The sequence below is a fragment of the Anguilla anguilla genome, chromosome 1 (assembly GCF_013347855.1).
Source record: "Anguilla anguilla isolate fAngAng1 chromosome 1, fAngAng1.pri, whole genome shotgun sequence".
NCBI lineage: Eukaryota > Metazoa > Chordata > Actinopteri > Anguilliformes > Anguillidae > Anguilla > Anguilla anguilla.
Window position 1 is genome coordinate 43,576,952 of NC_049201.1, and position 24,297 is coordinate 43,601,248.

The 24,297-nt window shown below is 42.5% G+C and overlaps 2 long non-coding RNA genes across 3 annotated transcripts in view; one reads left to right on the forward strand and one right to left on the reverse strand.

Moving 5' to 3' along the window:
* The window catches only part of LOC118208656, a 105,810-nt gene that overhangs the window by 48,655 nt on the left and 32,858 nt on the right, over nt 1-24,297 (reverse strand). Inside the window, exon 3 of one of the 2 annotated variants that reach the window (XR_004761610.1) lies at nt 9,895-9,985. The exons of the other annotated variant lie outside the window; for it this stretch is intronic. This is a non-coding gene — a long non-coding RNA (uncharacterized LOC118208656). The remainder of the gene's footprint in view (nt 1-9,894; nt 9,986-24,297) is intronic. 2 annotated transcript variants of the gene reach the window in all.
* LOC118208666 lies at nt 9,447-14,707 on the forward strand. Its single transcript, XR_004761614.1, has 4 exons — nt 9,447-9,945; nt 10,450-10,657; nt 12,036-12,084; nt 14,080-14,707. It is a non-coding gene; the product is annotated as an uncharacterized LOC118208666 (long non-coding RNA).

Genomic DNA, 24,297 nt, shown 5'->3' on the forward strand with positions numbered 1-24,297 from the left:
GAAATCTATTTTCATATGGTTTTCTGTTCTCTTTTATTGGAGAAATAAAGCATTTGAAGTCCAGAAATACACTCTAATGACTAATCCTTCTCTCTCCTACCCTGCACTGTTTCCTTTGAAGTGGCTGGCTTCTTCAAAAAATGCAGTTCAAGGAAAAACACTCAGACACATGCACAAGCACACATGCACACACGTACACATGCATGCATACATATATACACACAAGTGTGTGTGTGTTTTAAGTATGTATAATAAAACTAGATATATTAGATATTACAGGCTTGAATCCCTATTTCCAGTTATTTTTTATTGTAATTGAGTGGAGTTGTGTTGCCTGGAGTTGGAATATTGCAGTAACAGCAAACGTTTATATTGCTCATTTATATGGAAAATCTATATCTACAATCACAAAGCAATGAATATATACAGTACACACACACACACATACATATCACAGAGATATGTACGATATGCAGTTTTCTTTAGCGGAATGGTGTATTCATTATAATTCAGTAAAATTTTTAAATGAACAATAATGTAATGTTCTCAGAAAATGAAATGGTTTATCTTAATTTTTCCAGATACATTCTCAGCCAAATTTTACATTAATAAGGGTGACATTTTCTATAGAGGCAAGTAGGAACAAATTTACCATGAAAAAAAGACATAGGTGTTACATGCAATTCAATCAAAGCTTTTCCTGCGAACACTGTAAGTGAAATTATTAAACCTCTAAGATCTAAAAGATCATATTTAAAAGGAATAAAAGTTTTGTTTTGCACCTATTGCAATATCCATGAGAAATGTGTATGACACAGTTTTTCAGCTTTCCCAATACAGCAGCAAATACTTGACAAATACTTGACTGGCTATTTACTGATATAGGGCCTCAGTACATTAGTCATTCTACCCTGCTACAAAGTATATTCTGCTATATGACTACATATGCTGTGCATGTTGCCATTTACCTACATTTTTCACTAGATTTCTAAAGGTATGATGGCAAGATTTTTACTTTCCATTTTCCATTTCATTTTTGTGTTTGAGGCTTTTTTTGTCATTACAGCAACATCCGCTTCAGGCGCTTCACCACACTAATACCCTCCATCCTTTGATTGGTATACAAGCCTAAAATTTCAGAACCAAATGTAAACCAGCACGCTTTGTGTGAGGCAGGAGAATGACTGTGGAATGTTATCAGAGGGATGACAAACCTTTTTCGCAGTCAGGTGCCCAAAGGCACTAGCAAGTAAAGTTTGATATATAAGGGATGCCAGAATTTTCCTGAATTTCTTTTTGTGAAATCTGTTAGCAAAACAGAGCAAGGACACAACAAGCCCAAAAATAAAGTATAGCAAGTCACAATGATACCTGACAGCAAATCAAGTGACGGACAATAACGTCCTAAAATGGCCACCATCATAGTGGAGTCGGAACCCCTTGCATTCATCAAGACCAAATGTGGTACAGCAAAATTGCTAAAAATGGAAAGATATATTGATTTATTAGACCTTCATTTTACCAAGACTCAGGGAGATTAATATTTTGAGACCTGGAAGATGGGCTGAGCAGCTTGTTTTCATCATTATATGTTTTTATGCTTTTATGGTGGGCTTGGCTGATATTTAGCAGCCTGATTTAGGGTTCAAGGCAAGATTTTATAATATAATCTTGAATAAAACAGATAGGAAGTGACATAACATTCTCTCTGCAATTCACAGGAACACATGGTGGAGTCTAACAAGTCAGTCACTAATGAGGACACAACACCCTTTGTGAGCTAATCTCAAGTGGGTGCTATGTCACTGAATGGACACCAAGTGAAGTCTCAGCAGTTGCATCAAAAACAAGATAAACATGAACACTCGCAGGTATACAGTGGTCTTTAGTGAAGCCCTGGACGCTAAGATGATGTTGGCCCAGGCATTATATTACATTAATTTATCAATAATGTAATTAACAACCTGATGGGGACAAGGTATGCAAAACCGTGGTCTACATTCTGCCATAGTTTACAGAATTTAAATAAATCTACCTAAAGAGAAAAAAGCCCCTAAAGCATTTTAACCTTCATTTTAACCATTCTGCCTGTTGTTAAACCCCGCTTCATTCATTTGGATACACAGATTACATTACATTAGCCAAACCAAAACCAAACCAGTCTTTCCAATGTTTTTAACATCCATAATTCACGTTGCAGTGAGCTGTTTCAGCAAAATATTCTTCATACAAACCAGAAAAAACACAGCAAAGGGTCAGCTCTGCTGCACATCAATGCCTCATTCTGGAGACAGGTGTTCAGAGTTGAGCTCATTCTCAAGAAGGAAGGACCCGCTGCATTAGCATAAGATGGCAAGATCCATTCAGCACAAGATAAATTGCCTTGTACCTTTAACCACAGCAAATTGTCAGGTAGACAGACATAATTTTATCTTTTAATGGGACTACCAAATATTCCTCTCCATCCCCAGCTATGCCATCCATGTTAATGGCAACTGTAACAGCACCTGTGATACCTGCCTAAAATTACGATAGGCCTAAAATTAGCCTTATTTTGCAACATTTGCCTCTTGCTTATCTGATAAACTTAACCAGCGTGTCTTCAAATACTTTTTTTCTCCATAGGATTTTATGTAAACACAGCCTGGTTTCCCCAACTCCATAGTAGGTATTGTTAATTAGTTAGTCTTGATTTCAGACACACAATCTCTGATCAACATCAGCCTGGCATGTAATGTTCCTAGCGAGATGGACACAGAGTTCAGAAACACTGAACTGAATCAACCCCTTTCCAAACTGAACCTATCATTGACAGTTTTAAATGGAGAACCATCATATTTTTGGTCTGAGAAATTTGCCCTAGCTAGTTGCTAACTAAGCAAGCTCTACTAGCGTAAGTAACCTCGCTACATGATAGCAGCACATCATGCTTCTTACACAGTCCTAGATGGGTCAAAGATATCCATTTAGTTAGCTATGTAAATGTAACAATGTATCTATGTTGAAAATAAATAAATAAATAAATACCATTTCATAAGATCCCCAACTAAGGTAATCTTGGAGCCATTGTAAGGTTAATGTGCCAGCTAGCAAATGTTAGCAAAGCAATCTTAATTCATGAGGATATAACAATCAATCTGTACAAGCATCATATTTTATTGTATTTAAAACAAGGTTGGCTATTTAATGGCAGAAAACTAACCAGCTTGCTGCCAGTATTCAGAAAGTCACAGCCAGCCACAGCTTTCTTAAAGGCATACTACATGGTACACATACTACCTCAAAAGTATTATAAACCAACCAGGCTTATCTGTTCTAAGGCTCATCTGTGATGCGCGATGGAAAAAGACAAGCCGACACGGAATGTTCAAGAACTGGAGTTAACCCTGGAATTACTTTTCCTCGGTGGCGTCAGCTGAAGTACACCAAGAGATGAAAAGTGAGTCAGCTTGTTTTCTGTTGGATCTGTAAGTAACGTAACCTCTAGCTATTCAGCTAGGGGTTGCCAGATGTCCGGTTTTTGGCGGGAATGTCCGGTTTACAAATTATTTGTATGTCCAGTTTGAGGTCTCGATAGGACAATGTTACATTCGATCCGAGTAATTGATGGGAGAAATGTACTGGTAGTTTCAAATGAATTCACAAGTCTGTGACTTGGTCGGGTACAGTGAGCAGGGTTAAAGACAGAGGAGGAGACTGCTTTGATTGTAAACACAGGACCACAGCAAGGCTAAAAAATCCTGCATAGTATGACTTTAAGAACTATAGAAAACTAAAACTGCATGTCTCAGTACATTTAGAAATCGAAGCTGCTGAAATGTCACTAGCTAGCTATTTACAATGATAGATTCCATCATATTCCTCACACTTTGGAGAAAGTTTGCTAACTTTCCACAACTAAAGAGTTAATTTAACTCTGTCACTGCTAATGAGTGTTTACATACTGTGTACCACTCTAAAGCAAGAGGGGAATAGCCACAGTTGCTCCACCCATGCAAAATAGAAAGTCCTAACTGGGAATCAAATTCACAACTAAATTTGGATATTACAGCTCTACCCCCAAAACAACATGATACCCACATTCACATATCAGAGAGGTAATGTCAGTGGATGTCATAAAACTGTGCTATAATTCTGGAAACCGGGATGGACAGTTTATTTTTTTAAGAATAGACTGAAACCCAGTATGAGGCTAAAACTAGAACACATTTACGCATTAAAAAGAAAAGTCCACCAATGCAAAAAAATGTTTTCCTTCAAAGGCAAACCATATTTCCAGAAACCCAAATGCAGTGTTATATGACATGACTTCATATGATATATGATACTTACATTTAAAATAAATTTCAGGAGTTCATTCAGTCAAAAACAGCAACAACAAAAAAAGGTGAAACAAATTAATTTGTAAGGAGTATGATCACCTTTTGCAAAGAGAAAAGTAGATTGTGAGTTTAACCTCTTAGCAGAGGCAAGCCATGACATACTAATGCTTATGTATGTCAGCTAATTTTGTACTCTCATCTCTGGGAACATGACAGGCTGCAGTGAGCATCAGTGTACTCATTTCTATGGTACCACAAACCAGCACCCAGCAAATCAGGCAGCTCTTTACCATTAAAACTCTACTGCTGGCTGTAGCCCTTTAACCCCATCCTTGGGCTATTAGGCCTCACAGGCATGGCATTAATACACCACCGTCATAATGATGTACAGTAGGGGTTAGAGTGATGGACCTGCATGTTTTAGGGTTGAATAACACATTGCAATTCTGCGACTGAGAGTTGAACATGTAGTTATAGGTCTGCAAATTACTAATTGTGTAAAGTGTTCATAATTACAAGCACAACAAGTTTCCTTGGAAAGGAAAGATCTCTGCAAAATGGATGAAATTGCACAGGGCTTCTTTTCAGTTAACGGCCGCATCCATGTCTGGAAGTCCAGAGCTAGCACAACAGAACATTATTATCAGTCCTAGTAACATCACCAGGAGGAAACAGAATAAAGATATTTATTCTTCAAGTAAATGACAAACCAAGAGTATATCAGGAGGAGCTGAGGATAAGCTGGTTTGTTTTATTATATTTTTTCATAAAGCGTTCAATCTTTGACCCTGATTTTCATTTGTGGGGTACATAAAGCTCCATCCATGCAGGAGTTTACTTCCCATGTTCTACCAAGGTTTTGCATAACTTGTGTTCTTATCCCGTTTTCATTTGATGAATAATTTACCACAGCATTTGCCGAGCCGCAAGACGCTTGCGTTACAGAGAATGATCACTGATGTACACGTATGTTTTTGTTTTCAGTCGAGTCGGTAGGTTCCCCAAGTGTAACGGTGGGTAATGCAAGCATACTTCCTGCCTCCCTGCTTGTGGAACGCATTCCTTTTGTTGTGTTAATGATTACCACGCAAAGAAGGGAGTTAAGACCAACGAGATCAAACGGCAAAAAAAAAAAAACTGTAAACAAAATTGCGCTGGAAGGGCCACCCTGCTACCACTGCCACCCAGTTTCAGCGCCTCGCCAGGAATAACAATCCATAATTCATGACCTGCCGTCTAGTCCACAGACACAAGTCAACGTAGCATTCATTATTCATTGGATTACACCTCACGTGATGAATTATAAAACAAATGGGTTTTCCAACAATATTTTAATATATTTTTGTTTTGATTTTTGTTGTTTTGGTTTTTTTTTTTGACCGGGTTAGCAATATTTTTAATACCGATTTCCAAATGTACTGTAATATGGGACATCAAAAATTCCACTAATAATCTATGTCATGACAATACGGAAATGTTTTAGATGGTTAGCTGTGAAGCAGGGTACAGCAAATATTAAGTAATATAAAAAATTTGCACAAAATTAATCACCTTCTTTTATGTGGTAGAAATGGAGACTATGTTGCCAAATTCTCAGGCCCGTTTTTCTCTACCCCAGAGCTGGATGTGTGCTGTTCTAAACCCACCCATTATGGCGGTGGAGTCTCTGTGACTGCTGAAAAGCTGATAATCCCACAACAGCTTTAGAAGGGAATTTTTCCTGCTTATGCCTGCTTATATATCCGGGCTCGTGAACTACTTCTTTCAAGGGGCCAGATTTCTTTTTTTTTTTTTTTTTTTTTGCATATGGGCAAAACATTCTCCACAGACTATCTGTAAAGCAATATGAATATGAACAGTATACGTGTGTGAATAAAGTACATGCCTTCTTAAATTATGCATAGTCATTACTTATTATTTTGTCATTAGTAGTAGTTATGATGACACTTTGAAGACACAGGCCTGTACCCAGTCACTGATAAATCTGGATAATATATCATTATTATTTTATTTTTTAAATAATTCTCACAAATAATAATTTCCCTTTTGTTTGGTTTCCTGACAATATTTCTTATTCCCCGTTTCATTTTCCTGTAGTTTGGAATAGCCAGTTGTAATTATCGCTAAGTCCCAATTCTGCAGTTTCTTTTTCCGAAATGCTTTCAGCCAGCTGATGCTTCTGTTCCCACTGCTCCACCAGCTGAGTTATGGAGGAAGCCAAATGTCCACTGCCAAATGTTTGTGTACAATCTACTGTGAACTAGCAATGATGTGTGAACTAAAGACAACAGACTTGTGCTACTTTGCTAGGAGAGAATGTAATGCCAGTAGGTCTGCTGCAGGTTTATAACTCACCGGCTGTGCCACACAACAAGAGACACAATTAGCCCACTCGGCTAAAGACCAAGGTCCCCAGGCAAAGGAACCAATCACACTCTTATTGCAGCTCCAGGGGGTGGCATCACCTTCTGTAGCAGACGCTCACATGCTCATTGATGTCTGAAAACTCCAGGACATAAGCATTGTTAGACACCTTAGCTACGGTGTAAACACACACACACACACACACACACACATACACAGCTACAATATAACCGGAGATACAATCCTCAAAGTTAAAGACTAACCAGACAGTCAAACATGGTATGAACCCAGAAGTACCATAAGTCATTACACCTTTTGAAGCTGTATACAATTCAAAGTGTCTTTGTTACTATGACCATTGCAAAAGGTATTAATAAGTTGAATCACACTTTCTGTTGATAAAAAAAACTGGAAATACACCTCTCCCTCAATAACAGCGTGTTGACTCCATCTGAAATCAGCAAGTTGACACAAAGAGTCTGAGGGAGCAGCCTAATGAAACAAAGACAACCGTACCTTCCCGTGTTCAGAATACACATTTTAATACCTTTGGCAAAATACGGATGCATTTATTCATTAACCATCCTAGAAGCAGCAGAGTTGGATCGTCAGAAGAGGCCACATCCACAGACTGCAGCTCTCTTTTTAGATGTTCCGTCTCTTAATGGCTGCCATGTCTTGTGATATGGTAAAGACTTCCCAATCCTGCACTGAATGCACAGTTTGCTTTGTGTACCCATCTAGTTCTTTCCTTGGTGATTAGCTTTCAGTTTCTCCCTAACTGACTCACATAGGGTGTATTCTTGTATGACATTAACTTAGATGTTGTACTGTTGTCCTTATTGAGAATTGTAGACTGGTATAATGACTACACCTGTAATTAAGATTGGCCAATCTGCTGTCAACCTGGGTCAAAGTAGACAACCTCCACCTCACCTCAGTATAGCTGACCTACAGGTAAGGCAGATCAGAAGAAATGCAACTATCAAATTTAAAGGTTTTGTGATGGCAAATGTAAATTTGCTCTGAGTGGTGCAGTAGTCTTTAATCTATAGATTTCTGTGACGTGAATAGCATGTTTGTCTCGCTGGAAATTTCCGACATTAAGCCTCCACCACAAATCATAATTTGCAATGGAAGATGAAAATATAATTGGCCATAACTTGCAAAAGCTAGCCAAAAAATCAATATATATAGAAATGCTCCATAGAGCCTACCTAGCATGAATCTAAAGATTTATTCCTGGGCCTTAGTTTCCCATATAGGCACCTGATTGGTTACATTTTAAGCTGTGAAGAAATGTTTTTTTCTGAGGATTTCCCAAAATGCTCCTTTGAGTTGCTGTACTGTTTGCAGAGTGACTTCTTGATTAAAAGCTTGCTTTAAAAAAGGTTAGCTTCTAGTTAGAGTGGCTGAGGTTTATGCAAAGTAATGTTACAAAGCCATTTATTAACACAACCCCTGACTGGCCAAGAATAAAATACAAAAAAAAAAAAAACACATCTAAATCTAAGTATGTAAAATGGGTCAATAGGGCAATAGTGGAATTTTTTCCCCTGCATTTAATAAAAGGTCAAAGGCTTACCTAACCCCAACCAGCCCCATCTCCCTTCCGACTGTGTTAAATATGTACATCATAAATATGACATCAGTCAGCCTGAAATTTCCTTAGTTTTAACTGCATGTAGTGGCTACAGGTGTTGACTTTCTACCTCTGTTATCACTGGAAGTCAGGGCACATGCAGCTCAATGGCCTTAATCACATTTTAACAAGTATAGGGGGCGCATCTATTTTTAATGGTATCTAATTTAGGAATTCATATCCACCCACCCTCCAGAGAATCTGCACATATTGGTGACCTAGTTATGGAATGAAGTTCCAGAGTTAGCTGAATGCATACAATATGTGACCCCCACGTCCTTCCACGATTGTTACAGCTAAGTCTTAAAACAACATGGGAGACCTGGAAAGGAAAGTAAGGACATATATGTCACTTCTTTGACCTTATAAACAGACATATTTGCCCAGGATCCTATGCATTCACCTCTCTGCATAAAGTTCAGAACAGAACACAATCAGATTTTGATCCCGGAATGATCTTCAAAGTTTTGCGGTGTTGGTAGCAAACTGGACACAGCCCCATTTTTCTTGCATGTGTCACTAAGCCACAGAAACTGATAGACACCACACAGACTCAGACCCTTGATATGGGTCATCTCAGTCAATTCTGAGTCAGAAAGCTTACTGTATAAAGGCTGTATTGATTTAAACAGAAAGAACGACTGTTGAAGAGTGAATTAAGGTCAGTGGTTTCATAGCTCTATAGTCCATGTTGTGTTGATAGAAATGTGAAAAGAGTTATGACCAATAACTCACGGCGAAAACTCTGAGTTACTGCCAGCTGTTAGAGAAAAACAATGTGAAGCAGTCAGTCTGACTGGAAGCTACATCTTGATGTGTTTAACTTAAAATTGATCCCCACAGTTTCTGCTGAACGGAGATGATGCATAACAGAAAACGTATGGGATTCGACAAAAAAAAGACATTAAAACAGTCATAGCTTTAAATATCCTCATTGCATCTGGTCACTGTGGAAAGTGAGAGAGGTGGGGGAGGGGAAGGGGGAGCAGATTGGTGGTTAGATCTGAACAGCACTTTTGAGACCCAGTGACAAGCTAATTTATGTCTGAAACGAGAGACTGCCGTGCCTTTCCAAGTGTCATGCCGGAGAAGTTCCCTAATTACGTGAGAGCTGGAACGCGGAATTAGACCGAGCTCTTGGGACCCCTTTTTCCTCGGACCACAGAAACCGAGAACGTGCCATGGAAAAAAAAAACTCTGTAAAACTTGCTTGCGATAGATTTAACCCTCTTCCACCTTCGCCTGCCAAGAGTGGGGGCATTGCACATAACAGCTTTCTGAAATCTTGGGCAAAATAAGTTTTTTAAACGTGCCTGCCACATTTTTTTTTCTCTCAGCATTGCCTCATGCACGGTCGAGTTGCAGTAATCGGTGGATGTAAGGACACTCCCAGAACATTCATTGCAGAACTGGGGTAAGAAGAGCTCCTTATTTCATTAGCCACTTAATTCACTGTAGGGGACATCAACTCTGGGCTTGAAGACTGACCCAAAACCCATTTAAAGGGAATGGGAATATCCTGACAGGGAAGGAGAAAAAGGTCTCCAGCCCGGCTTATTTACTCACATTCTTCCTCAAACGTGTGACCGGAGGAAGACAGGTCACAGCTGGACGACGGTAAGGACTGCAGGCTCTTCCAAATCGTGTCCACGAGCACCTGGGGAGGGAGGGGATGGGTTACTGCCCTCGTTTCTAAAAGGAAATGGACTGGAAATTCAGGGGAACTTCTGTGACCCTATGGGGGTGCTCTTCCCCGCTCTGCTGTTATGGATTAGACCACCTCTGACCTGGCTGGAACGGGAACCCAGGTCCCACGGGAATGGGGTGAGCACCCTTATCCACATGGGATGTCTCACAGTCCCCAAACTATTAAGCTAAATATCGAATTACACTGATCGTTTAACCCTTCTGAGTGCGCCTGCGGGTGTTACTGAGTTAATGATCACGCAAGCAATATCTTGGAGTCTTGAGTATTTAAGTTCTACCATTGAGAAGGGCAATATTTCCAGACAGCTAATATTCATTATTTCAGGAAAGCATAATGGCCTGGGTTAGACGGCTCTCCACGCGAGTAAACAGTTCTGTACCAAACTGCATTCTCACTCTCTTTTCATCATATAGTGGAAAAACAAAGGAGGCATCCAATCGGTTTCTGCGCTTGATGTCTGACGGAAGCAGAGCTACCGCGCTGCCTGTGTTGTTTCGTGAGAGAAATAGCAGGGAGCGAAAGGCAAAGTGGGCTTGATTGGATCAAAGTGAAAGAAGTGCTGACTGAGGATAAGCCGCATTGCGCATGGGCGGTCCTCCTTGGCTGGGCCGGTCAGCTGAGGTAAGCAGCACCACTGGGAGCTCTGCGTGTTGCTTCTTGTCTCACTCTTTAGAAATTCTTTTTCCTTTATCTCCACAATTAGGAATGCCCCATCATGCTCATGATGCAACGCTCATCAACCTCCGCTGACAATTTGGGACTGAGGAAAAGCACGCGCTCTCCTCCGAAGCCCTCAGCTGCCGCTTCTTGTAGCGCTGCAGTTCTTAAGTTGGGCTCACATGAGTAGGAGGAAGACTATCCTTACTGTCTGAAGTGCACTTAATGTGTTCACGCCCATGGATAACTGTCACATGAGTACAATGAGTATTGTACCTTATCGGACCTGTGTTTTGTAGTTGTTCCATTGACCTTCGGTGTGCACGTACTGTATTGTAAATCTCTTTGGATAAAAGCGACTGCCAAACAATGTAATATAATGGAGACGCTCAGCACTCAATGAGCAGTCCTGCGGGTGCCCAACCACCAGTCAGGGGACGCTGTGATCCGCACTGACTGAAACCATCCCATCCCTTAGCGATTCCAAAGCCAGAGCATTCCTCTGCAGGGCTACCGGCCACAGTCGGCACTGGCACTCTTCAGATTACACACAGGATGAGCCACCCACAAGTCCCTTGCATGTTCTTTCTCATTGCAGATAGGCAATGCTCACCAGAAATTTAAAAAAAAGTTCTTAAAAAGTTGGAAACAGTATGTGCTTAAAGTGTTAATTAAAATGTGAATATTTATCTTGTTGGGCTTGCTGCACTCGTGGGCAGCCACCACACAACAGAAACCATCTGGGTTAAAGGTTCCCCAACCAAGCCAAGACTATTAGTAATCACACACGCACCACTTTCTCCAGGGTGAGGCTGTATTCTGCAGCACACATAGACACGCTAACACACTTCATAGCCAAGCAGAAAGCAGCAGCTGACATCAGCACGTGTTTCAGAGGAGAGCGTGTGCTTGTCTGTGCTCTCCCAAATTTGAGGTTTCAGCAATGAGACCATCTTATTAATACAATCGGGCATTCCAAATTGGGAGGAGAAGGAAAAATCTGGGTTAAAAAATGATCCAAGAAAAATAACAAATGCAGTTTTCTAACTTCACCCATCTTGCTTGAATTTATTTGGATAATTTATTTGGATCTGTCAATACATGCAGCTTGTTCTGATTTCAGAGAACCTTGTGAGCACTTGGCTTAAAAAAAGAAACAATTCATATTATTCATTAACTATGTTTATTGTGTATATCCATTTCATTATTACTCAGATAAATAAATCAAAAGGAGAATTAGAATTAGACTGAAATGAAATACATTATTTGATGACCTACCCTGACTCAAAAAAACAAACATTCACCAAAGAAAGAGAGGCATTCATGTCTTCAATCTCCCCAGATACATTTCCGAGTATTTCCATCTTCTCTGGCAGACTTCTTGGAAAGGGGTGAGTATACACAAAGTGATTTATCATGCATAGCCAATGCTTGCGCTGTAAATAAATATAAGATTGTAGTAATTCAGGAGGAAAAGGCCTCTCTGCACCATGGGTTATGCCCCCATCAGGAATGAGCTGGCCCCGTTTCATGGACCATGGGTTCACTGGCCCTTTTCCTCCATGATATGAAATATGTTTAACTCACCAAGCATTGCTGTTGTGTGCTGTTAGTTCAGTCCTCATTTGAACTTCCCTGAGCGATCCTACCGAGAAGCCCGAATCCAGCACCGGCGGCGAGATTGTATTTGATTACGTTATGAAGGCGAGGACAGTTTACAGCGTTCCCCCAAAATATGAGTCCCCAAGGCAACAAATCACAGTTTATAATCCAGTTTCAATGTGAGCTGTATAGTGTAATGGATGTGAATAAATATTTGACTCCGAATGTCTGGTGAGAAGTTAGATTTAAATGGCTGTAATAATATACTGAATCGCAATGAAATGGAGATGATGCACTGTAATCACCTGCAAACGGGCAGCTTGATCACCTTCTCAGACTTCAGTATTTAATATTTCTTTGTGCTTTTTTTGTGAACGTCAGCATTTTGATCGCCTTGGAGGTCGATTGTGTTATTCGTCTGTTGCAGCAAAGTTCCTGTCTCGCCTCGTACCCCCATTACAGCATTACAGGGTCACACGCCGAGGCTCTCGGGGTCAGTGTTGAAGGATGTGCGAGTTGACGCAAAACAGACTGCAGGAAGCTGTAGCGACAGACAATGTCTCTCCACACATCACGCTGCTCGGGCAACTCAATCGACAGGATGTATGGGAACGCTGGCAAGGGCTCGTGTTGAACAGGGAAGCGAAGCGACCGTATAATGACCAAAGCTGCTCATGTTTACCTACCTGAGCATGGCGAACCTGATGAGAAAAACATACAAACACCCCTGGCTCTACAGATGTGCAGTTACCGTGGGGCTGGCCGCACTGCTGTGGCTGACAGCCGGTAAATCCATCATACAGGCTGAAGACCTGTATCCCACCCCTTTGTGAGTGTGTCCCACCTTAGCCAATCGGAGCAGGCAATGGCCGGTCAGTCCGTGCTACTGCGCAGAAACACACATTCTGGGGAGGAAGGGGGAGATTCAGGGTAACTGAAGACCCCCTACTGCCTTTGAAGCTAGGCCTCCATTTATATTTTCCCCTTTGAAGCTCACAGCCCACATATTAGAAAGCCAGAAAAGACCACTGAATATTGATATGCCAACAATATAACTAAGGTCAATATATAAATGCATACACATGAAAATGCATGTCAGAGAAAAGAAGCAAGGTGAAAAATGGCCAAAAACCAAAAGGTAATGCAAAATACAGCTTTCAAAATAATTAAAATGCACTCAACAAGCACGTAAAATGTATTCCTGAATCTGCATCAACACTGCAAGAGAGCTGGTCAGAGAAAGATATTCTGACAGCTGTGTTCTGGGGCCTTAAATTTTCTTCCTGAGAGTGCCAGACAAATGCCTTGTACTCTCTCCAGAGAAAATAAATAAATAAATAAATAAAAAATAACATTTTGAAAGCTGTTCAGCCCCACTACGCTTTACACTTCCCTTCACAAGTCCTTCTCACACGTCCATATGAGCCGTCAGTCAAAAGTGCACCAGGGAGGGAGATGGTAGTCAGCGGGTCACACGGGTCATAGAGTTTGTGAAGGATATCATAGCGCTCGTACGGAATGTAAGGTCTCTGCTGCGTTCCACCGAGCCATGCGTGTTCATATTGTCATTAACAAGGGAAAATAACTGTATCCCTGCCTAAATATTCATTTGGTCATTCATTTGGAATTCCAAAACTATCTGAAATCAACCCCAGGGTGGTTTTGAAAAAAAGTTTACTTGTTGTTTACTTTTCTCTCTGTAATGAAGTTGGCAGACAGTTGCTCCTTTGTCGCCATATAAGTCTCGCAGGCGAAAACTCACAAGCCGCAATTTCTGCTTGCAGGGCGGGGGTGTGGTTGCGCTTTCTCCTCGGTTACCAGAGCCAGTCCTGACGTCCGCCCTCGGTCTCCCGATGGTGCCGAGCCTATGCGGCCTCACCCATCCACACCTCCGTCTGCGCACTCCACCCGAGGGCTACACCCTGCAATCTCCAGATCCAAACTGGACCTCTCAACAACACCCTTCCTAGCTGTTAACGACGGGCCAAGCTTCTAGGGCAAATATTAAAATGTTCAGCGAGAGCTCACAGCAAAGAAAATGGTCCTTTTTTTCCCCCACACTGCACTGAGAAAGCTGCTGAAAGATGCCGTTGTGGTTAACCTGGTACTGGAAACGAGGTTATTTAAAACTCAGCGGGGGCTTCCTTTTAAAGCAGGTTCCCGTTGCAGGGTAACGAGGACGAGGAGAGGTAATGAGGTTCACAGCTTTGGCTAATGCTAAAGTCAGAGCACTGTATTTGCCAGGCCGTTTGGAAAATCCCCCACAGCTACTTTTTTTTTGCATTCTTTTGTCTGACACGCACCCACTACCCGAGCCTCGGGCAGCCACCTACCTTTCAACACCTTGAAAGCTCAACGGCTGGACAATGAAAGGAAGGCAATGCAAAAACAAAAATAAAAAGGATAACATTTTCTGTTTGGGGCTGGGAGAACTCAATGCCTTTCCTGTGTCACACTTACACAGCCTAGCACAGATCTGAAAGGTCATGAGACAAGGTCAAAGCTGGACCCGCAAAACAATTAACAGACCCGCCACACTCAACTCAGGCTGTTATTTTAAGTCCGCCCCCCCCCCCCCCAAATTCAGTACCGGCTGGAGACCAGACTTGGTGAGCAGCCATCAGTCACTGACAGGATACGCGGGGGTAGCTCGAGCGCTGGGAGATTTCTGTTTTCGGTTTAGGGGTCAGGTCGAAAACCCACGGTCGTGCAAAGTCAAGGGTGGGCGGCTGGCTTGCGGGTTTAAACAGATCTCCATAAACAGTTAGGTGACAGGGGGCATATTTTAGAATGCATAAAAAATAATGTCAGGATAAGTAAATATTTAGAGAGACCTGTCCGCTTTGTATTCATTCTAAATGATAAACATTTAAAGGAAAATTTGCTGATCCGGATAAAGATTTAGAGGAAAAATCCAGTTAGTGTATCTTAATTCCTTTTCATTTATTTAGAAGTCAAAAGAACAAAAACATGCACCGTTTTAAAAAGATGAGTAAGTAGCATTTGGATAAGAGGACTAAGCCTGTTTATCAATTACCTTTGATAGAATTACCATATTTTTTTTTTAAAAACATTATCTGTATTTAACCTTGTGTCCAGAAGACCATTAATCCTTTTAAATCCAGCCAGGATGATTCAGCGGTGAGAACACACGCAAAGTAAAAATGTGTCTCGGGCACTTTCTGTCTCTTCTTTCACTGGTGCTAAAAACCCCCTGTTCCCAAGCTCTGGCCAGAGACAAATTGGCCTTTAATCGGTGCCGTCGGCAGAGGAATGCAGCAGGCCGAGGCAGGGGGAGAGGTGTTGGGGGGGAACAATCCCAGATATAGCCACCGGGCCTCTTCCGTCTGTCGTGCCGAAACAGAGATTGGGCGAGTGGGGCGGCACACTAACCAGATCCTTGCCCTTCTGTGAGCAGCTTCCCTCCCAGCAATGATTGGTTATTTTTATCCTCAACTTAGAGGAAACTTGGCACACTAGAAGAAGAAAAAAAAAAAAAAGGAGAAAAAAAACTTTCCACACTGATAATAAATTAATATTCCTTCTCTGGCACTACTCCCTAATTCTACATTATTTCAAGGTTAATAGCTCTGACATCCAGAAGAGCTTAATAACCCAATAAAACAGATTCTTTAGTTGCTTCTCTACCTTACCTATACAATTCTTAATATTATTCGTCAGGAGACAGAGACCATAGCTCTCATTTTTGTACTTGGATCTTAATATTCTTTGGGACTAAACTCACAGCAAGTAGTAGCCTACAATTCACAACCAGTATGGAGAGCATTGTCAGTGTGTTCGTGCAGTTTAGCTCAGTATGATCAACGCTGGGTCTCATCGGAGGCGCACTTCTGCATTAATATTACTTGACAGTACTTGGTTAAACTTTCAGGAAGGATGTACAGGGTCATACTTCTGCAATACAAATTTCTGACAGCCTGTTAAAGGAGCAATTGTACTGTAATATGAATTCTGCCAATCACTTTAACTGAATAAGTGGAGCATGTTTCACAGTTGTGGGCTTATTGATATCAGGAAGGGTGAACCATGGTGGGGAGTACCGATTATTTTTTCCATATTGCATATAAGGTCAAAATATACAGATACTATTAAAAAAAGAAGTGGTACTGTCCCATTTTATATGGTAGTTTTCCCAACATCTACTTTAATAACAGTTCAAAATACATTTATATTGTGAAGTTTACTTAAATATCTATGATGCTAACGAAAAGCAAAAATACCATGTTTTGGAGGTAAACAAGGTATGAGGATTGTGTTCTATTCAGAAAAAAGGTACCACAACACATGAAAAATAAAGGAAAATATAAAATGCAAATCCCTAAATAAACCCAATTTAGGGAATTCCCAAGGTATATTTGTTGCATGCTTTTCCAGAGTGCCATCATCAATCCAGTGTTTGAAACTGGAGGGGTAGAAACACAGGCTTGTGGATGGCTTCCCCTCCTGTGAAACACAGGGAAAGATTTATGTTTTCCCGAGGAGAGACTTGCTGACCTTGCAAGAAATTTTCAGGTCTCTGGCAGGATGGATGCAGATGGTGGCGCGTGTGGCTGCATGCAGTCAAGCCGCAGCACAAGTCTCCACCAGCTTCTCATCTGCTTGCTGCAGCTTAGTTTCAAGCAATTTAAAGCCATGTGCACAGAGCTTCTTACCCACACACTCTTTTTTCTTTTCTTTTTTTCTTTTTTAAAGCAAGGCTATATGTGGAACACCTGTCTGCTCAGCTATTAGTTTGACATAGTCCTGTTCGTTTGAGACATATCACAGCTGCAAGTCTAATGACAGCTAAACCAATCAGAGCGTAGGGTACCTTGCTAACACTAAAAGTCAATTTTTTTCATCACTGACCATGCTGTGTCCCACAAAGCTGCTTCTGCTTTTCACAATAATAAATGTCTTCTAACCTACCCAATGCTAGGCTTTCAGAGGTAGGCCCAAAGGCAAATGTTTTGGATACATTAAATACAATGATCCCAATGCTCTGAATGATGATTTCAAAATGTCTTTAATGTATGGAGGTGTTATGGAAATCAATTATTGTTTGATGGTTGTGATTGGCTTAAGCTATGACAATGGATGGTTCTCAGTTATGACTGGTGTGTAATGTGTGTATATATATATATATATATATATATATATATATACATTTATGTCAATTCATTAGGACAAAGGCTCTCAAAAAGGCTTTGTAGTTGAAATGCATTAGGATTTGATTTGTATTATTTCAGTGCCGAGAAATAAGCGCAATGCAAGTAATCCATTTTTACTAAACTCATTTGTTGTTAGCTTGTTCTTTGTTGTGAGCAACAACCTTGGATTAAATGAAACACTGCTTGAGTAGTGTCCGTCGGTTGTCAGAGCTGAAACTCACGGCTTCCAAGAGGCACACTGCTGTTTGAAACTGATGAGAACCTGGGGAGGTGTAAGAAAATTTTTGTCTCTCACCTCTCACTAGACAGTAGGGCACTCTGCGCAATGTAAAAGGTGTAAAGGGTCCAGTTATGTCATCTGAGGCTCTAAGCATTTGCTCAGAAAATACTGCTAATTGCACAGTCGCTCCATTATTACTTCGAAGAGGAAACCACATTCATTGGATCAGGTTCAGACACAGCGCCGGTTAAATATACATCCTGTGCATTTGGTCTGAATTAGCCTAGACCCAGCATGGCCTTTATATAGTCATTTGGCGTGCCAGCTGTTTCCATGGATCAAAAACATCATCCAACCTTGTTGTTTACGGTATGTAAACAGTTTACATTAAGTGGCCAAAAAAATCTGTTCATGCATAAATTTCTATATTGGCCCATCAAAGCGGCAGCAGTGTTCATCCGTAATCAGCCTGCGCACACATCAGCTAGACTCTAGCTGCTAGAGGATTGGGAGTATGAATAACAGCCTATTTCAAATTCAGATCAAAGGTTGACCTTTAATGGAACCCACCGCAATAGGAAGGCTGGATTCAGAGCCATGGATAGACTATTAAAGAATTAAAAGGAAAACCTCTTTGAGTCTCAGAAAACCTCAGGTGAGGAGCCAGCCCGTTCTTTCTTTGGCGTGGCGCGCTTCTTGTCCTCGGCTAAACCGCACCTTGCACGTGGGATTCCTCCAGCTTTAAATACGACCCGACAGGTGGAAGTATTCTGCTACTTGATCGGTGGATATCATCCCCGCCCCGAGTTACACTGCAATGCTAGAAGGAGAGGTGAAAGAATAAAAGAAGTGTTCCTCTGAAATAACACAGAGACCTGACAGTCATTCTCGAAACTTTGAACTTTGAAAACATACGGGGCAATGATTTACCCCTTAGCCCCTGCAAGTGCATAGTATAAGCATGGATTTCAGAGCTTGCAGATCTGAGATCAGCGTTATTATTAATGGTGAAAAGTTTCTCTGTGCATCCTCTTTCATTACACGATGTGTAGAAGGAATGGAGAAAATGGATCAAAACATTTAGAGCCCATACAGGAAAATGGTATAATAGAAGGAAGATGCAAGAGCCCTAGATGTCAGGCTACCATGCTGTGACCTAAGAACCTACTATTCTTGCTGTTTAATATGCATTGGCTCACAGAGGTTATGAAAAATAGATCAGGTGGCTCCGGAATAGAGAGAGGGGGGAGAGGGAGAGTGAGAGAGGAGAGGGAGGGAGAGAGAGAAAGGAGGGGAAAAAAGCTAATCTTCTCGTGGCATGCCGCATGAGGCAGAAGTACAGGCCTTGCTCTTAATTACAGTCCCAGAGCGCCGGCCGCCAGGAGGTCCTTTACCGCTACTTATGAGAGGGGTCCCTCAGGGACCGTCCTCGTGAAGTTCCACCACTGAGCCAGGCGACCCGCCACCGGAGTGCCGGAGCGGAATAATGAGACAGTCCGGCGGGCGGGATGGGCGCAGGGAGCCGCCAAACACTGCCTGGACCCGCCTTCCACCTCTCCGTGTTACTAACAGCTTTCACTTCACAACCGCTTCGAGAGGAAACCTCAGATGAATCTCTTCAGACAATCTCCGACTGAGACAACAGCTGGGATTCGATCATTAATTCAGTCCTTAACTTTGACTAAAATGTAGAAGAAAGGGGTATTACTTTTTTTATTCGCAAACACAATTTGGAGAGTACAGCTATTTCAAAAACTGTTTTGCCAAACTTAAGTTTGTCCAAAAAAAGTTACGCTTACAGATTTGTAAGTCAGAGTTAAGGACAAACGTTGATTAAATATAGACCAAAGTTCCTTTTAAGAATCTATTTTTGCCCTTGCCTAGTGATCACATTGCTCCTTCCTGAATTTCTAGTCGGTGCAGTCCAAATTAAATATCTTAGGAAATACAGCAATTGCCGTTTTCTGCATTTATGTATTCAAATGAACTGAATTGGTCAGTTTTTGTAATCACACCTGACTACTCAAAGTGTCCATTTGCATTGGAGTTCCACCATAAGGATCTCTCAATCTGCTCAAGTTTGGGACATTCAAATTTTAAGATGGCTTTCAATGGAATTTAATTATAAATGGTGTGCGCTCTCCACAGCGGCTGAGCTGAACCCAAGGGTCACCAATCAGCCAAACGCTTTCAGAAACATTAATAAGAAGGCTGTCTGGTACCCAAAAACAGACTGCCACACAGGAACAGCAATTAGAGCTCTTGTTTCCTCTAGACTGAGGGGGGGAAAAAATGAGGCAGGAATCCTCATGGGACTCTCACAGGAAACACGGGGAGGGGTTCTTCTACCACTCTACCCCCAGGGCTGCTGGCCTGTTCCTTTAATCGGCTCCGTTTGATTGCTTTCATTACATCCAATTTCCTCCAGCAAGGTTTATTTCTCATTCACAGCCCACAGATGACAGGCGACGGCTCCTTTTTCCAGCGCATTGTTTCCCACCGCGCTGTCGCTCCATTCAAAGCCTGGGCGTGTCGGCGGGCCCCTTCAAAGCCTGCCGCCCACAACTCACCACCACACCCCCCACCCAAAAAAAAAAGTGTGTTCAAAGTCGAAAAGCGCCCCGAGAAACCGTACACTTCCTGAGTGGGTCGCTGATCCCGGTGTCTCCAATGTCAAAGGAGCCATCCGGAGTGCTCCTACCGCAGGATTGAGCGAGCGAGCGAGCGAGCGAGTGAGCGAGTGGGACAGGAGGGAGGGAGGGAGGGAGGGAGGGCGGGCGAGCAAGCGACAACGGCCCCCCAGGCGGGGCATCTGCTGAACACTCCGCAAACCCAATCACTTAATGACCGCCTCTTGCAAAAGCAGGGACTGTGAAATGCACACCTCGCCGTGTAATTTCCATTTTAGACAAGAGACGCCGGCTGTGGAGGGGCGGCCTGCGAGGCCACCGCCGCCGCCGCCGCGAAACAAGGGGCCCATTCCGCCCGCGGGGCCGCGCTTCGCCTGGGGGGCTACTTCACGCCTGCAGATTAAATTGGACACCCAGCTCAGCAGCTCTCGAGAACATCTGTCAGGCGAGCGGGGATCCAAACTAGTCACACCCCATTTATCGCCGCGCGCAGACGGGCTGCTCTCCCGCCCTTCCTGCTTGCCCACTCTCGAGCCGGCAGACATGTCACCTTGCAACTTTGACCCCTTCTGACATCATTACACACTGCATGTTAGTTCCACTGTGAGAAAGGCAATAACTCAGAGGTGGTAGTACAAAACCGTCCAGGAGCCCCTAAATCACTTATTATCATTAGGTCTACACAGGTAGTATCTGTGTGCCGGTTTTGGTTTCCTTTATTCTATGAATTTGTGCAAAATTCAAACATACTGGCTGACTTCCTTAATGTTCTTGTTTAACAAAGGACAGCCTTGCGACTTCACATAATTGACAAGACAAGAATAGCCGCATATCCAAACATGAAAACATCAGGGAATTACAGAGATACACAATATTACTGCTGTAAAAAAACCCATGTAACTGGAAAGCTGTCGTTCCCTTGCACTGTAATTTTCCTTTTCCACACCACTAAAAATTGATCTTTTAATTTGCAGTTTATTTTCCGTTTATGAGGATGGATTTTATTTGTTAAATGTGGATTTCGAAAGGGTCTCTCGTACCCAGTGACCTACGATGTCCTAAGATTGCGCGGTGACCTCAGACTCGGTTTGCCTTACCGGTTTAATTTCATACGTCTCGCCTGCCACAAACCAGAGCAGGGGCCAGGGTGTGCTGCATATGTAAAGACAGTCGAGTTTTTAATTAAGTTCTGTGGAAGAATTAGGGTCATCTCTGTAGACCTGGAGGTGACGGGATTTCACTCCACTTATTGAAAAAGTGACTTAATGATCTGCCAAACGAGTCAGAGAGGAATTGTGGAGCTTAATTAGACTTAATCCCTCTTATTTGTAGACTTAATATAGCACAGAGAGGAGATGTGTTTCCTCAGTCGCATAACTGGGGTAACACGCGACAGCAAGAAAGCACGTCAACTGGTATTAAGAAAGCCAACGTGATTTTTACGTCCACACTGGAAGCAGAGGGTATAAGGCAGTGTTTACCAATTTCAAGCGAGATCAGGGAAATATATGCATGCATTCCTGAACAACTTAGGTTTATCTACATTTAATTAGATTAGGCATTAGTTCATCCATCTCCCATCTGTGATGCATTAGTGCAGTAACTCCATACTTCCTTCATTTCTATTTCAAGCCCCATTTGAGACTGGAACACTTAATCTGATATTATGTATATATTAGGTCTATGAGTGCCTGAGCTGTGTTTATATCTGAGGTTCATTACAGCATGAGACTATCTCTTCAAGGTAAATGAGTTAAATGGCCCAACAGTTTGAATTTAGTTGATAAAAATCGACATGATTTAGTTTATGTTGGGAGCCCTTTAATGGGAGCCATGCATCACAGGACTTTTAAGAACAAACGCAATTGCCCGCTACCCTGCATCCTGTAATCCATCAAAACCGCAGGTCATGTGTCCATCACCGCAGACCGGCATGTCCCGTGACATAATGCAGTTACTATAGCGACCTCTGCATGACTCAGGAGGCACACTGAAGCCACAAGTTATGACTCGGCCCTTGCTTGGCATTAAGCATCCGCTTGAAGTCAGTCCCGGCTCTCATCTCACCAACAAAGGGCCACACACTGACAGCATAAAAGCCCTTATTGTTCCACACGCACGCAGGGCCCTCCCTTCACAGCCCCAGCCCTCTGACTGAAGTTCACTTCCAGACAGGACTCCCAACGCCACGGATATGGTGGCAACACCTCACATAAAAAAAAGCCGCACACTCTCAAGCATAAAAAAGAACTGAGAAAGAGAGGAGAGCACCCTAAAGTATGTTGATATACGTCTCGGCTGGCAGGTACTTTGTGGTTTTTTGATTAAAATGACTTGATATCAATAAAAGTGACAGAGATTAATAGTCCCGGCGGAGAGAGATGTATATCCACGTTGATTTAAAATTCACAGAATGCAGATTGCCGAGCCTGCTTCGCGTCGGGCCGACGTCGCGGGTCCGACAAACCCCCAGCCTTGACCGCGGCCCGTGGCAGCGGGAGGAGACTGTGGGATGGGGGGGGGGGGGGGGGGGGGAGCCTAAGAGCGCTGTGAGCCCAAATCAAATAAGAGTAATAGGCCCAGCACTGCGCTCCCTCTCTCGTTGAAAGCTTGACTTATAGCCTGCTGAACACACTTTGTATTTGTTTACGGTCACTGTCACTCTCCATTTACAGACGCCACAAAGGAAAACACACGCACACAGAGCAAGAGTGACCACACTATATGCAGAAGACATCACGGGTTCCCAAACTGAAATTTACAGGTACTAAAGACCCCGGTGTCGTGCGGTTTTGTTCAAATGTCAAAACGAAGTCCGCTCCTCCCTACACTGAAGCAGGCCGAATAAAATAAAACATTCATAACCAGAACAATGTATTATTTCATTATCCTAAACAAATTTCCAAGAAAACTCTGAGATGACAACTTCACGTGAATCACAAACACCCCTGAGGTGTTTCACCCCTCGTTTTATTCCCAATTTTTCAGTGCCTATTTTTTTTTATCAGCGCTCATTGCCACAGCCTTCGTTGCGGATTCAGAAGAGGGCAGACAAGCGTGCTCTCCTCAAAAGCACGCCCTTCACCCCTTTCGCCTCTGATCGCTCCGCGGCCTACGGCAGGGCTTGGGCAGACACGAGTCTGAGGAAGACGCGCGCCTCCATCTTAACAGCCGGGCCTGCAGGTGCACAGCGGACGAGCGGCGGTCTCCAGCGCGCGATGAGATGCTGTCATCTGGCTGACTGAAACCCTCCCATCCCTGCACACACCAGACACGACTGTGTGTTCCCCCGCAGGGCTATCAGTGCACTAAAGCAAGGCTTTAACAGGCCCCACGGCCCCCACACACACAGGCACTCTTTGTCTACACAGACGCTTGCGCAAAAACGCCTTTTTTTTTGTAAAACTCGCTTTCTCCACCTCCACTTTGGTTTCACAGAAGACAAGGGTCGATTTCTAAAAGCACGGTCAAAAACCATCGACAGTAAAAAATCAGTACAAATGACACGTTCTAAATTGACCGGTGCTAATCCCGGCGCACAAATGCAGGGTCGTTTCAATCCGCCCACCACAGGAAGCCCGGAATGGAAACGGCGTAGATGGAGGAACTGCAAACATGGCTGTTTTTTAAATCACTGGACCTTTACTTTTAAATGCCAGTGTCTGTGATTTGGCATTCCTTTTTGTCATTTTTCCATTTCATTAATAGTGATTTAATTCATTAGATAGCGGCTTATTAAATATTAACTGAATGTAGGTAAAACAGCAGAGAATGGGCTCCCCCTCTATACCCAGGTTTCTCCCTTCCCACCAGGGAGTTTCTTCTCACCACTGTTTGAGTTTTTATTCTCACTGGGGATTTTTTTTTTTATTATTTTTTTTTTTTACCTCACCTGCTGGTTTTTTTGGGCGTTCTGGCTCTTGCATAATTTTTCATATTTCTCATTTCCGTAAAGCATCCTCCTGACAGTGGCTTCTTTGT